Source organism: Chelonia mydas, chromosome 14, assembly GCF_015237465.2.
Source record: "Chelonia mydas isolate rCheMyd1 chromosome 14, rCheMyd1.pri.v2, whole genome shotgun sequence".
NCBI classification, from domain to species: domain Eukaryota; kingdom Metazoa; phylum Chordata; order Testudines; family Cheloniidae; genus Chelonia; species Chelonia mydas.
In genome coordinates, this window is record NC_051254.2 from 35,479,114 (window position 1) to 35,493,610 (window position 14,497).

The following is a 14,497-nucleotide window of genomic DNA, read 5'->3' on the forward strand; positions in this document are numbered from 1 at the left end:
TCACTAGGTTGCCTCCCTCATTCAGTAAGGGGCCCACACTTTCCTTGACTTTCTTCTTGTTGCTAACATACCTGAAGAAACCCTTCTTGTTACTCTTAACATCTCTTGCTAGCTGCAACTCCAAGTGTGATTTGGCCTTCCTGATTTCACTCCTGCATGCCCGAGCAATATTTTTATACTCTTCCCTGGTCATTTGTCCAATCTTCCACTTCTTGTAAGCTTCTTTTTTGTGTTTAAGATCAGCAAGGATTTCACTGTTAAGCCAAGCTGGTCGCCTGACATATTTACTATTCTTTCTACACATCGGGATGGTTTGTCCCTGTAACCTCAATAAGGATTCTTTAAAATACAGCCAGCTCTCCTGGACTCCTTTCCCCCTCATGTTATTCTCCCAGGGGATCCTGCCCATCAGTTCCCTGAGGGAGTCAAAGTCTGCTTTTCTGAAGTCCAGGGTCTGTATTCTGCTGCTTTCCTTTCTTCCCTGTGTCAGGATCCTGAACTCGACCGTCTCATGGTCACTGCCTCCCAGGTTCCCATCCACTTTTGCTTCCCCTACTAACTCTTCCCGGTTTGTGAGCAGCAGGTCAAGAAAAGCTCTGCCCCTAGATGGTTCCTCCAGCACTTGCACCACGAAATTGTCCCCTACATTTTTCAAAAACTTCCTGGATTGTCTGTGCACCGCTGTATTGCTCTCCCAGCAGATATCAGGGTGACTGAAGTCTCCCACGAGAACCAGAGCCTGCGATCTAGTAACTTCCGTGAGTTGCCAGAAGAAAGCCTCATCCACCTCATCCCCCTGGTCCGGTGGTCTTTAGCAGATTCCCACCATGACATCACCCTTGTTGCTCACGCTTCTAAACTTAATCCAGAGACACTTAGGTTTTTCTGCAGTTTCATACTTGAGCTCTGAGCAGTCATACTGCTCTCTTACATACAATGCAACTCCCCCACCTTTTCTGCCCTGCCTGTCCTTCCTGAATAGTTTATATCCATCCATGACAGTACTCCAGTCATGTGAGTTATCCCACCAAGTCTCTGTTATTCCAACCACATCATAATTCCTTGACTGTGCTAGGACTTCCAGTTCTCCCTGCTTGTTTCCCAGGCTTCTTGCATTTGTGTAGAGGCACTTGAGATAACTCGCTGATCGTCCCTCTTTCTCAGTATGAGGCAGGAGCCCTCCCCTCTCGCGTGCTCCTGCTCATGCTTCCTCCCGGTATCCCACTTCCCCACTTACCTCAGGGCTTTGGTCTCCTTCCCCCGGTGAACCTAGTTTAAAGCCCTCCTCACTAGGTTAGCCAGCCTGCTTGCGAAGATGCTCTTCCCTCTCTTCGTTAGGTGGAGCCTGTCTCTGCCTAGCACTCCTCCTTCTTGGAACACCATCCCATGGGCAAAGAATCCAAAGCCTTCTCTCCGACACCACCTGCGTAGCCATTTGTTGACTTCCACGATTCAACGGTCTCTACCCAGGCCTTTTCCTTCCACGGGGAGGATGGATGAGAACACCACTTGCACCTCAAACTCCTTTATCCTTCTTCCCAGAGCCACTTAGTCTGCAGTGATCCGCTCAAGGTCATTCTTGGCAGTTTATCCTTCTTCCCTTATTGCTGGGGCTAACAACTATAACGTTTTACTAAACTAACTACGGCTAAAACAACAAAATTATTGAGTTAATCAATCAATGAATGAACAATGGTACTGAACTTAAAATATTCTAGTAATTTAGCCCCAAAGTATTGGTCTTGTAAAGCAAAGACTGAAGCCTATAATCTTCCTAGAATAATCAAAAGAGAGGGACTCAAAACTTCATCCCCGGTCCCCAAAACCCGAATCTTATATTAAACTAATTTTAATCAAGTCATTAAATTAAGGTTTCAGAGTAACAGCCGTGTTAGTCTGTATTCGCAAAAAGAAAAGGGTTAGTCTCTAAGGTGCCACAAGTACTCCTTTTCATTAAATTAAGACAGCTGATCATCAAATCATGATATTAATACGGCACACTGTCAATTCTTAAACATACTACCTTGAAAACTTCAAGAGGCAGTTGTCCTGTTAGTTCCAAACCTTAATTACAGGATCTTGCTCATGGCAAGGTGAATAACTGAACTGATTGAATGTTTTAGAATCAAAACCAATCTAATTCGACCCTCAGACCTGAATGAAAATTTACACTCCACTTGCAGGTCCCATATGCTTAGGGCATGTCTATGCTACAAAATTAAGTTGACTTAGCATACAGCCACCGCAGTAATTACACCGCTTGTACATGTCTACGCTTTGCTTCTTGCGTTGGCGGTGCGTGTACTCACCAGGAACACTTGTGTCAATTGCACTGTCAGTGTGGGGCACTGGGGGATGACTTCTGAAAGCCAGTAACAGTCGACTTAAGCAACACAGCATCTATGTTGAAACTGCATCGACCTTGACTCTACACCTCTCGTGGAGTTATTAAGTCGGCATTGCGGGGCAATTACATCACCAGGAGCGAAATTTTAGTGTCAACCCTTCCATAGTTAGGTTGACGTACATTGCCTTGCATCGGCCTAACTCTGTAGTGTAGATAAGGCCTTAGTGACTACCAAGTCTCTTACCAGCAAACGAGGCCAACAAAGGTTGGCTGCCACACACTGCAGACTACAGGCTTGGAAATACAAACTGCTGCTACTCGTGGTGATAAAATTGCCACTCTAGCTGAAAGACATGCAGGAACCTTCATGTTGTGGTGTACCAAGAGTCATAGATGGCTTTAATTTAGCCCAGTATTCTGCCGACTGTCCTGCACCACACTAGTTGCCTCTTGCTGGAGAATTGGAAAAACTCAGTAGAAGACCTGTACCCATCCGTTTATAACCCTTGGGACATGGGTGGTGTGTGACTCCTCCCTTTAGGGATGCTGTGCGTTCCCGGACCGTGGCCCCACCCTGAGGCCCCACTCAGCCTCCTTCCCCCGGAGCCCCACCCATGCTCCACCCCTGGCCCCACTTGGCCCCCTCCATGAGACCTGAAGAACAACTCTGTGTAAGCTTGAAAGCTTGTCTCTCTCACTAACAGAAGTAGGTCCAATGAAAGATACTACCTCACACAGCTTGTCTTTCTGATTTCCCTGGAAGCAGACAGCCCCAAAAGCAAGTCCCGAGAAAGTGCTTGTATGTTGCATACCCTCATAGATTTCTAAGGCCAGAAGGAACAATTGTGATGATCTAGTCTGACCTCCTGTATAACACAGGCCATAGGACTTCCCCATAATTCCTTTTGAGCTAGAGCATAGTCCATCACTAATTTCCATTGCTTCAGTGTCCATCTTCCCAGAGAAAATGTGAATCAAAGCTTTTGCACACCATACAGACTTTTAAGAGAAGAAGAATGACAAATCCAACCTGAATCATGGCATAAGGTATATTTTAATAGTCATATGAAGATTGATTCAACTCCTTCACTAGCACATGAATCAGTTGTGTTTTTTGCTCTTTACACAACAAACATAGTACAAAGGAATCACATGGGACCAGCAGGGTCAGAATAACTGTGTTTACTATGCAACCCTTCTGCCAGACGTTGTTGGCAGCAAAAAGGCACTCAGATATCTAGGGGTTCCTCTTAATGTTTAACAAACACATCCTCTTCAGCCCCCACACGGGAACTGGGAAAAATCCAAAGTACCTCTCCTGTCCATTAATAGACAATATTTTCCACCACACAAGCGCTGAGTCTGTGTCTAAGATAAGGATTGGGAGTGTGTGTGTGAGTGTGAGTGAACGGAACACAACATAAACTCAGGCGAACACAGCAACAATACATCAACATTCTATTTGTATAAATAATAAGTAAAGTGCTCATCCCCTTGGTATTTTCAGGAGTATCCGTCACCTCAGTTCCCCCCATGCCTGTGTGAATGTCTGCCAAACAAATGTCCCTTTAACATGTCCCTGCCACCCTCTTCCTCTCCAGTGTACCCCACTCGTGGGTTGTTGTCAGTGGTTAATAAAGTCCAGGCGTGTGCTTGGGCAGGTCTGTCTCCAGCTCCTAGGGGAAAGTGCTACCTGGCTTCCATGACCTTGAAGCTGCTTCTGTGCCATCTCTCACTGCACCTCTTTCATCTCACTGCCACCACCCTCAGGTACCACCACCTAACCCAGCTATAGTGACTTCTGCCCAAATCTCCCCTATTGAAGTTGTTCCGAGTTCATTGAATAATTGAATAATTGACTATTAAGTAGGCCAGAGACCATATGAAAGTCATTCTATACCTCAGAGGTTACGGGCACACACGTGAGATCCCTGTTCGAATCCTTTTTTTATCCCCCTCAGGCAGAGGGGTGGGTGCCCTAACCACTTGGCTAAAGGTTATAAGGGAGAATACCACCTCTTCTACCATCCCCACCCCCGCCATTTTGTGTGGAGTGAGGCAGATGCCTAACTCCATCTTGCAAAAAATGACTTAGGTGCCTAAGTTGCCCGACTCCAGGAAAGGGGTTCCCGGCTGTGGATCACAAACAGAAAGAAGCACCCCCCAGCAGCCCAGGCCCAGAAGGCGCTGAACTTGGAGAGAGGGGCAGGGGTTTTAGGACACACTACTCTGGTTGGCATCTCCTCTTGGTTAGTATAGGTGGCTCCCTTCCTAGCTTGGAAGCTTTTATGCTGTCCATTCTTAGGCACCTATCTCTCTCCCCGTTCATTGTGTAGGGATTCTGAGCGCCTAACTCAGGATTTGTGGATCCCAGTGTGGTTCCAGTGATTTTCCAGGTGCTTAAAAGTTAGAGGTTGTGATGCTTTGTTGATCTCTGGACCTTCAGCTCTGTGGGTGCTCAGCCTCAGCAGAGCTCACTCAATTCAGTTGCTGCCCTCTGAAACATCAGTGAAGGGCTAGAATCCACCACTTTCCCTTTCGCAACCCTCTGCTGCACATCTAGTAGGTCATGACAGTCTGTTGAAACTTTTCTCTCTGTGTTCAAATTAAAACAACTCCTTCTTCAAAGTGCATGTGTAATTGAGGCTGAATGGAGTGTCGCTGTGTGTCCCTGTCTATTGGCCTAAACCAGGAGTTCTCAAACTTTTTTTGCTTGGCCTCCCTTTGAAAATCTTTCAGGCTGTGACAACCCCTCTTCCCCCCCCCCCCCCTCGCTGCCTCCCCAAGATACTGGACATAGCTTTCATGGCATCCATGCAGATCCCTACAGAGCTAAGTAACCATACCATGCTACCCTTACTTCTGCGCTGCTGCTGGCGGCCTTCAGGTCTGGGCGTCCAGCCATCAACGTGCCGCTCTCCAGGCACCCAGCTCTGAAGGAAGAAAAAAGGATGAGCAAGGACCAAAAAAGAGGTCATGTCTGGGAAAACCTGGATGTATAGTAACCCTATTTTTTGTGATCTCGCGACCCCCCCCCACATAGCCTTGCGACTCCCATTTGGGTCGTGACCCCCAGTTTGAGAAATGCTGGCCTAGACCATATATAAATGTTTTTGAGTCTACTACTGCATCTTAGGTTATGTAACTAGTCCTTTGTCTCAAGCAGAGCTTGTGCTTTTAGATTCAAGTGCCTTGAAGTTCAGTCCCAAACAGGGGCATCATTACATATTGAATCCTGTTTATCCGCTTTGAATTAATGTACATGAAAAATGTCATTGATTTATTTAGCCTTGATGAAGATGTGAGGTTGGAAAATTACAGCATCTTCAAGACTCATTTCCTGACATGCAGATAAATAGAATCCCTTCAAGAAACTCACCATCAGACCTACACTTTGTGTCAATGTAATAAGAGGCAAAACTCCAGAGGAGGGATATTATTACAAAATCCCAAGGAGGAGAAGGTTTCAGGAAGGAGAGTATGATTGGTGGTGTCACAAGCAGTGGAGAAGGTGAAGACAGTAAGTAAAGAGTATAAGCAAAGCGGCTTAGAAAATGAGTTTTTCCCATGGAAAATTTTGATGGAAGCAAAAAAATATTTCATGTTCATTGATGCTTTCACCTGAAACTTACACTTTTTGTCAAAAAGATGAAAATGAGAAAACCGATTTTCCAGTTTTTTGGCAACTGAAAACCAAAAGGGTTTTGGCTCAAAATGCAAAATGAACAAACAAACAAACAAACAAACAAACAACCCAATCTTGATTTTTAATGTTGACTAATAACAAAAAAGAAAAGTACACATTTTTCCAGCTTTTAGGTGTTGAGTTTTCCAAGAATATTTTTGAGGAAAGCAGACACTTGCTGCGAAACTGGTGTTTTGTCCAAAAAAAAAAAGAAAAAAAAAAGACTAAATCCAGTGAAAAATTTTAAATGAAAAATTTTTGAGCACCTTTAGTAGATGCCCTGTGATATGACCAAGAAGAAATCCTCAGAAACTTTAGCAGAGAGAATTTAGTATGGTCAATAAAAGTCTTCAAATGTAGAAACTGGGGACGAAGATTAGAGAAAAGGAGAAGGGGCTAGAATATGAGACTGGTAAAAGAGAATGCATGATTAATCTTTTGTCAGCATATTGTGCTAATAAAACCTATGGTTTAGCCATCTCCAGGCAGCCTTGCATTTTGATATGGGATGGGCTTTTACCTTCAGACTTTTCATTAATAAAAGTCCTGCTTAGAATAGAATGTCTATTTACTATTTGCTGAAAAAACGCATCCATTTTTAATCACAACACTATACACAGGATCAGCCTGAAGGTTGGTCTTCTTTTGGGGATGGCAGAAGCTATGTTAGTGAGAGAATTCTGTGGCACATCCCTAAACTTGACTACGTTTTTATGAACCGTGGTGAAAAACCACAGGACCCCTCTCTTCACCCCTCTGCTGCAGAAGTTATGCCTGGCTGTTTGTTCTGGTGTCTCTGTGGAGTTGCCAACTTTCAGAGAAGTTTTGCAAGGAACAATTCTGCAACAAAGGTAAAGAGCTTGAGGAAAAGTAGGTCCCCAATTGCTGGAGGTCTCGTTGTACAGGGAATTTTAGTTTTGCATAGTGCTAAACAACCATTAGCTAAAAGAAAAGGAGTACTTGTGGCACCTTAGAGACTAACCAATTTATTTGAGCATAAGCTTTCGTGAGCTACAGCTCCAATGAAGTGAGCTGTAGCTCATGAAAGCTTATGCTCAGATAAATTGGTTAGTCTCTAAGGTGCCACAAATCCTCCTTTTCTTTTTGCGAATACAGACTAACACGGCTGCTACTCTGAAACCAACCATTAGCTAGTTGATCTTCACAACACTTCTGAGTGGTAGAGAAGAAATATCAGTTTTACAGATGCCAAGAGTTGATGCTAAAGCCAGGATTGGATTGCAGGAGTTTCTTGTTGTACTCACTACACTGTTTTATCCACACCGCCTCTCATGTGATTGAGCTCTTTGGGGAACTGTGTCCTGGGATCTTGGGTTTACTTAGTCCTTACTCCATAAACATTCTCTCATTGATGTCAATGGAAGTCTGGTGTACAGGAATTGCTGTACTTTATCAGAGCAGGTTTCAGAGTAACAGCCGTGTTAGTCTGTATTCGCAAAAAGAAAAGGAGGACTTGTGGCACCTTAGAGACTAACCAATTTATTTGAGCATGAGCTTTCGTGAGCTACAGCTCACTTCATCGGATGCATGCTGTGGAAATCGCACAAGACAAGAGAGTGAGTTTGTTTGTGGGAGGGCGGAGGGTGAGAAAACCTGGATTTGTGCTGGAAATGGCCCAACTTGATGATCATTTTAGATAAGCTATTACCAGCAGTAGAGTGGGGTGGGAGGAGGCATTGTTTCATGGTGTCTGTGTATAAAATGTCTTGTGCGATTTCCACAGCATGCATCCGATGAAGTGAGCTGTAGCTCACGAAAGCTCATGCTCAAATAAATTGGTTAGTCTCTAAGGTGCCACAAGTCCTCCTTTTCTTTTTATCAGAGCAGCCGTTCATCCAATCTCCTGTCTCTGAGCTGACAGTACCAGCTGCTTTGGAGGAAAAGGCAAGAAACCTTAAACAGTAGTGGACAATTCTGAAATAACTTGCCAACAGGGCACATTTCTTCCTAACCTCAGGCACTTAAGTCCAGATCTTCACAGGCATTTAGGTGCCAAATTCCCTCTGAAATTAGGATCTGGGCCTTAGTGAGTGACTGAAATATGTCTTACATATAAGAACATAAGAGAGGCCGGAAGAAGATAAGAGCAGCCATGCTGGGTCAGACCAAAGGTCTATCTAGCCCAGTATCCTATCTTCCAAAAGTGACCATTGCCAGGTGCCCAGAGGAAATGAACAGAACAGGGCAATTGTTGAGTGATCCATTCACTGTTGTCCAATCCCAGCTTCTGGCAGTCAGAGGTTTTGTCTCTGACCATCCTGGCTAATAGCCATTGATGGACCTATCCTCCATGAACTGATCTAATTCTTTTTTGAACCTAGTTATACTTTGGGCCGTGAAACAGAAAGTCCCATGTAATTTTTACCCTTGCTCTAACTCTAATTGTTTTCATTATCCATAGCAATGACTAATTCTCCTTTGACTCCAATAAACCTCTGGCCTCAGGTAATGACTGTGCCAGTTGGTTTCAAAGGTTAACTATTTGTTTGTGAAAAAGGTTTTCCTTTTATCTGTTTTTAAAATAGCTGCCCTTACATTTCATTAGTTGCTCTATTTCTCCTTCTATTATATGAGAAAGAGGAAACAGAAACTCCCAATTTGGTTCCGTATACCTGTATGCTACTAATGTTTGCAGAATGTATTTGGAAACCTCCATGAGGTCTCTGTTTTTCTTCTGCCTTCCCCATTTTTGTTAACTTACCATATATGGTCCCTGCCTTTTGAACAATCCTCCACCTTTCTTCAAAAGTTTCTAGTTTACAAGTGTAAGCAGAGTCAGAATGAACTCTACCCTGACATCTGGTGGTGAGCTGTGGAAAAGGACTTCAGGGGCTGATCTCATTTGCATGAGCACACCCACCCTGCCTAACACAATGGACTGCCTGCCCAAATGGTCACTTTGGCTGCTGTGGGATCCCCAGTCTCTTTGTTATTGGGGCAGGAGTAATAAAGGGTTGTTATTCTGGTTATGTGAATCAAAGACAGTAGAACTGTACTTGGCATTTTATGATGGAGGGACTCGCCCTCAACTAAGCAGCACTTGATAGGCAAGGGACATGGGTTCCAAAACCAGTGACTTGGGTGGGGGTTAGGGGTAGGCATATGTACCTGGTAGTATGGGTCTATTCTGAGGGACCCAAATGCTGCTTTGACTCCTCTTCTTTCCATTGTGTAATAACAGGCCTAATTTTGACTCTATTAGGAGTCTTGTTACATACTGCAGAGCTGAAATCACTGATACCTAGGTCTAAGCATTGGACCTACTTTGGGCTAGTGGTGCACCAGCACTGTGGCTCCCCTACTACCAGCTAAACTCGCTGAGAGCTGTGGTTAAGTAGGGGCTGTGGGGGACTGAAGACAAGTTGGTGAGCTGTAGGGGCTGGGAGGGACTGAAGACAAGTTGGTGAGCTGCTAGTAGGATGGCGAGCAGAGTGGATAGCAGGGCGGCTGGTGGTGAAGGTTGCAGTAGAACCCCATGGAGAGGTATGGCACTCGGCTGTCAACCTGATGCCCCCCTGCCTACCTCCCTCCACCTTCACCTGGGCTGGGAGGTAAACTCTGCAGATGACCTTCTGAACTCTGGGGCTGCCCTGACCAAGGTCAGAAACTGTGGGTGGGGTGACAGTTGGGTTGCTGGACTTAAGACCCTGAGGGGAAAAGGACACTGCCAAACTTACTTGGGGGTGAGTCATTTGCTCATGGTTTGTGTTAGGAATCTTGTTGGTGGTGTTTCCCCAACATAATGCCACATTGTTTCCCTCCTTTAGCAAAAAGCTTTTGCTACACTCAGACTCCGTGCTTGCGAGAGGGGAAGTATTGCCTCTTAGAGGCGCCCAGGGGGGTGGTATGTAATTGTCCCAGGCCACTGGGTGGGGGCTCGAGCTGGTTTTGCATTGTGTTATTGGAACAGAACCCCTAGATACTGAACCCGGCCCTTGTTGCTGCCAGCTCTGACGGGCAGAAGGGTTACACAAGGAATTCTGTGTATTATTTGGATGCCCCCATTGAAACGCAGCCTATTTGCTCTGCACAATTATGAAGTGATGTAATATTAGCTACAGCTGAATTAATACAGATAAATTTGGCATAGATGATTCTCCCCAGCAGAAAAATGAGACAGATGGTTGCCTTCTAAATACAATTTTATTTTAGCCTTGTAATGCTTGGGGGCAAGGGGAAAAAGAACATTTTCATAATTACAATGATCATCAGGCAAGCAGAGAACCTTGAAACGGCTGCCTTGGAAATACTGTTTATTATTGTGTTTTTCTTTAAGGTAGTGTCTTTATCTCTCTAATATAACCAGCACATGATAAGGATCCTGGCTGCTGATCTACTTTCACTTCTGAAGTTACTGAGCGCAGTGAAAGAACATTTCAGATCAATGCAAAACAGGTCAGGTAAAGGGGTAAAAATACAATCAGGCTAATGTAAAACTCCGATTTTATATGTAGAGGTAAAGATGCACCCTGCTCAACTGACATATTCACTAAAAATATTATGTTAACGCTAATGCCTTGAAGTGGATGTTAAGGTGGCTGAGAACACTGTGGGGAGCTTGAAAATACGCAGAAGTATTTTTGCTCCAGGATTCATCACGTAGGTGATCTTTGTTCATCTGAATACCATCTAGTCTGCTTTTTTCTAGGTTTCCCTACTCAGCCTGTGGCATTTATTCTTTCGATGAATTGTTAATGTCAAATAGACACTGGTCCTAGGACATCCACAGATAAACTGTCAGTTTCTTACTTTGCATTTAAATGATGTTAGAAATATTAGCTTATGTCAAAGGCTGGTACTTTCTTTCGTTATTATGATTAGGACACTAACATTCAGTTCTCAAGCAGAATTCTCCACTGTCATTAATGTAGAGTTCTGCAGGAGGACTGATGGGATATTATAGCTGCAGGTAATGATATTTTTATATAGTTTACCTCTTGTATATTACTGGTGGTAGGAGGATATATTTTACCTGCATGTGCTGTGTCAAGAGGGTTTTCAAAGATGGGAGCATATGGAGGGGAGGAAGCTGCTTTCTCAGCTTTTTCTCTAAGAGTGGGTGTCTAGTGCAGAGTAGGAGATTAATTCTCTCATGCCCTTTGTAGCTATATTTTCCCATATTCGGAATATGGATGTTCTGCTTCTGTAGCCTCCCACTAGCAGAGGACTGAGATGTGTAATGGAGCTATATCCATCCTTTCATTACTTCATCCATTAATTAAGAGACTGAATTCCAGAGCAAAGATATGGCGGATTTTCATCCTGGCTTCTTACTAATGATAATCATAATTTGTCTTATCATAGTGTCTAGGGGTCCCTGCATGGGCAGTGGGTATCGCAGGCCAGGGGAGATTAAGCCTCCCCAAACAGTCAGGTGTTGCCCTGCCCACGCTCCACCCCGAGGCCCCCTCCTGCCTCTTGCTCTTCCCCCATGGCTCCAGCCCAGGATTCCTCTTCCCAAAGCGGGTGGTGGCTGGGGCTGGGGCTAGGGTTGGCAGCCCAGGACTCGGGACGGCTGGGGATGGTGCTCAGGCCGCCCGGTGCTGGGGCTGCTCAGTGCTCCGGCGCTGGGGCACTGGGACTGCCCGCCCGGCACTCTGAGGCCGGGGGTGCTGGGATGGGCTGGGATGAGGGAGCTGGCAACCGGGGCCAGCCCGGGGGCCGGGACTTGAGGCAGCTGGGGAAGGGCTTCTCTGGCCACGATGGTGAGCTCAGGGCTCCAGCAGTGGAAGGGCGGGGCCTCGGGCAGAAGGGGCATGGCTGGGGGCTAGCCTCCCCAGACAGGTGGTTCATGCACTGTCCATGGGTCCCTGTCCTGGACCTGGACTCTGTTGTGCTAAGGGCTGTACAAATACAGAACATACAGTTGGCCCCTACTTCAAAAAGTTTACAAACTAAGTAATCCCAGGAGTATAAAGAGAAGCACAATCTCATTATCTTCAATTTTACATCCCGGTCAGAGTGCAGGTGGTAAGATAAATATTTGGAAGCTACTCAGGAGATATTTTTTAATGGGTCACCCAGTTTTCAACCTTCAAAGCAAATAAACTATGCAGGGTGTTTATGTAGTATTCACCATACTTGCATCAAATTCACTGGCTGACACTCACTTATTTCGCGGGGGTGGGGGGGGTTGTTTTGTTTTTTATTTTCCCCAGCACCAACCAAAATGACGATGAGACCTTTCTCTGTCTCCAAGAGCTAAGTAGGGAGCTCCTCCCTTCTTGGTTACACCATAATCTTCATTTCTCTTCTTGTTCACAAGTTGGTCTCAGGTAAGAATTCCTACTTTTGAACATACTTTCTGGCACCTCCTGGAAATAAAATATTAATTCCATGGAAAAAAATATGAAATTTCCAAGTTGTTTCTCTTTTGAAGGGTTGGAAATGGAACAATTTTCGGGAAGAATGTTCATGACATTTTTAAACATAAATGTGGCTGAATATTTTTTTTAATCAAAAATGTTCTTCGGGTTGTTCATGTACTGAAAACTCAGGCACAGACAGGTTCAGATTCCTTCTCCCAGAGCTTGCATGTCCTGCTGCTTCTCTCTTGGGCCATGTCTACACTACCCGCCGATGGGTAGTGGTCGATCTATCGGGGATCGATTTATCGCGTCTACACTAGACGCGATAAATCGATCCCCGATTGCTCTGCCGTCGACTCCGGAACTCCGCCACGGCGAGAGGTGGAAGCGGAGTCGGCGGGGGAGCGGCGGCCGTCGATCCCGCGCCGCAAGGACGCGGAGTAAGTGATTCTAAATCGATCTAAGGTACGTCGACTTCAGCTATGCTATTCTCGTAGCTGAAGTTGCGTATCTTAGATCGATTTCCCCCCCCCCCAGTGTAGACCAGGCCTCAGTCTCACATTACAGTGGGACGGTAGCCTTAAAGGGGTAGACAGTGACAGAGGTTCTCCATTCTTGTGGGACACCCTTTCTTCCCTCCTTCTCGACCTTCATGGGGTCAGGAAGGCTGCAGCTGGGGAGCCCCTGGAAGCTTAGGAAGTTGCGGGGGGAACAGGAATAAGTGAAGAGGAACAGGCACTTCATGTCAACAATGTTGTCAGCATTTTGGAAACCACAAAACCATCCCAAAAACCCAGTTACAAATTTTTAAAAAGAATCCAGTGGCAGGGTTTTTTACACATTATTCGAGCAGGTCTATTCCCAGGCATCTTGGATGAGTGGCAGGCAGGAGGGGGTGAAGTGGTGTAAGCAGCGGGCGGGGGGGCCAGGGAAGGGGTCGAAGAGGCGGGAGGCTGGGGGAGAGGGCAAAGAGGTGTGAGCGGTGGGCTGGGGGAGGGGGTGAAGAGGTGGGAGGGCGGGGAGCCGGGGAGAGGGCGGGAGGGTGCGGAGCTGGGGAAGAGGGCAAAGAGGTGTGTGAGTGGCCAGGGAAGGGGGTGAAGAGATGTGGGCCGGGGGAGGGGTCGAAGAGGTGTGTGAGTGGCTGGCAGGTGGGGGGCAGGGGCGAAGAGGCTCGGAGGCGCGGGTGCCTCAGGGTGGGGGCTGAGCGGGGCCACAGGTGAAGTGTGGACGGGGCTTCCAGGGGAAGAGGCTGAGCAGGGACGGAGCCACAGTCCGGGCACCCCCAACCTCCCCAAATGGAGGAGTCACACGCCACCCATGGCCTCACACTGTGCTTCCAGGTTGCATCTGCCTGCCTTTCTTTCTGCTTCTCTCTGTGTGCCATGTCTCCTGCTTTTCTAAGACACCCACCCAACTCCTGACCCACCTCTCTGGTCCAACAATACTCAGCAAAGCCATCCAGCTACATATTTTTAATGGATATTTGCATACTCCTCTGCCCAATGGGGAGCTGCTATGAGGGAGCCTGGCTGTTTCCCATGGCCATCCAAAATGCAGCCACACCCATTTAACCTAACCTACAACAATAATTATTCAGCCCAGCTTCTAATACATACAAGGTGGAAGGAAGGGAAAGAGAGTTGAAATCAGATGTATAATGGAAACCTATTATAAGTCATGGAAGGGCCCTGATTTTCAAGAAGTGCCAATTAAGGCATCTAAAAACTGAAGCACCAATAAAATCACTTGACACCATTTGGCCAAAATCTTGACCATTAGTGTATAAATGTTATTTCAGGGAAGGGAGTTTTTAAAATGAAACTTATCTATCAGGGTTGTTCACAAAAACACTGTTTGCATATGCAAATATTAGCTTTTTAATGTACATAGATTTGGACCTCCAATATTGTGGACCTACGATTTTGGGTGTAGAACGTTGAGTTCGAGGCTATTTTAGAAAATATGGGTCTTAAAATTATACTGGAAAATAGTCTGGCCAAATATTGCACACAGATAAATACTGCTTAGCTCTTTTCATCTGCATATCTCAAAACCCATACAAAAGAAGGTCATTCTTACAAATGAAGGAACTGAGGCATAGAGAGGGGAAGCGTATTGCCCGAGTTGCCACAAAAG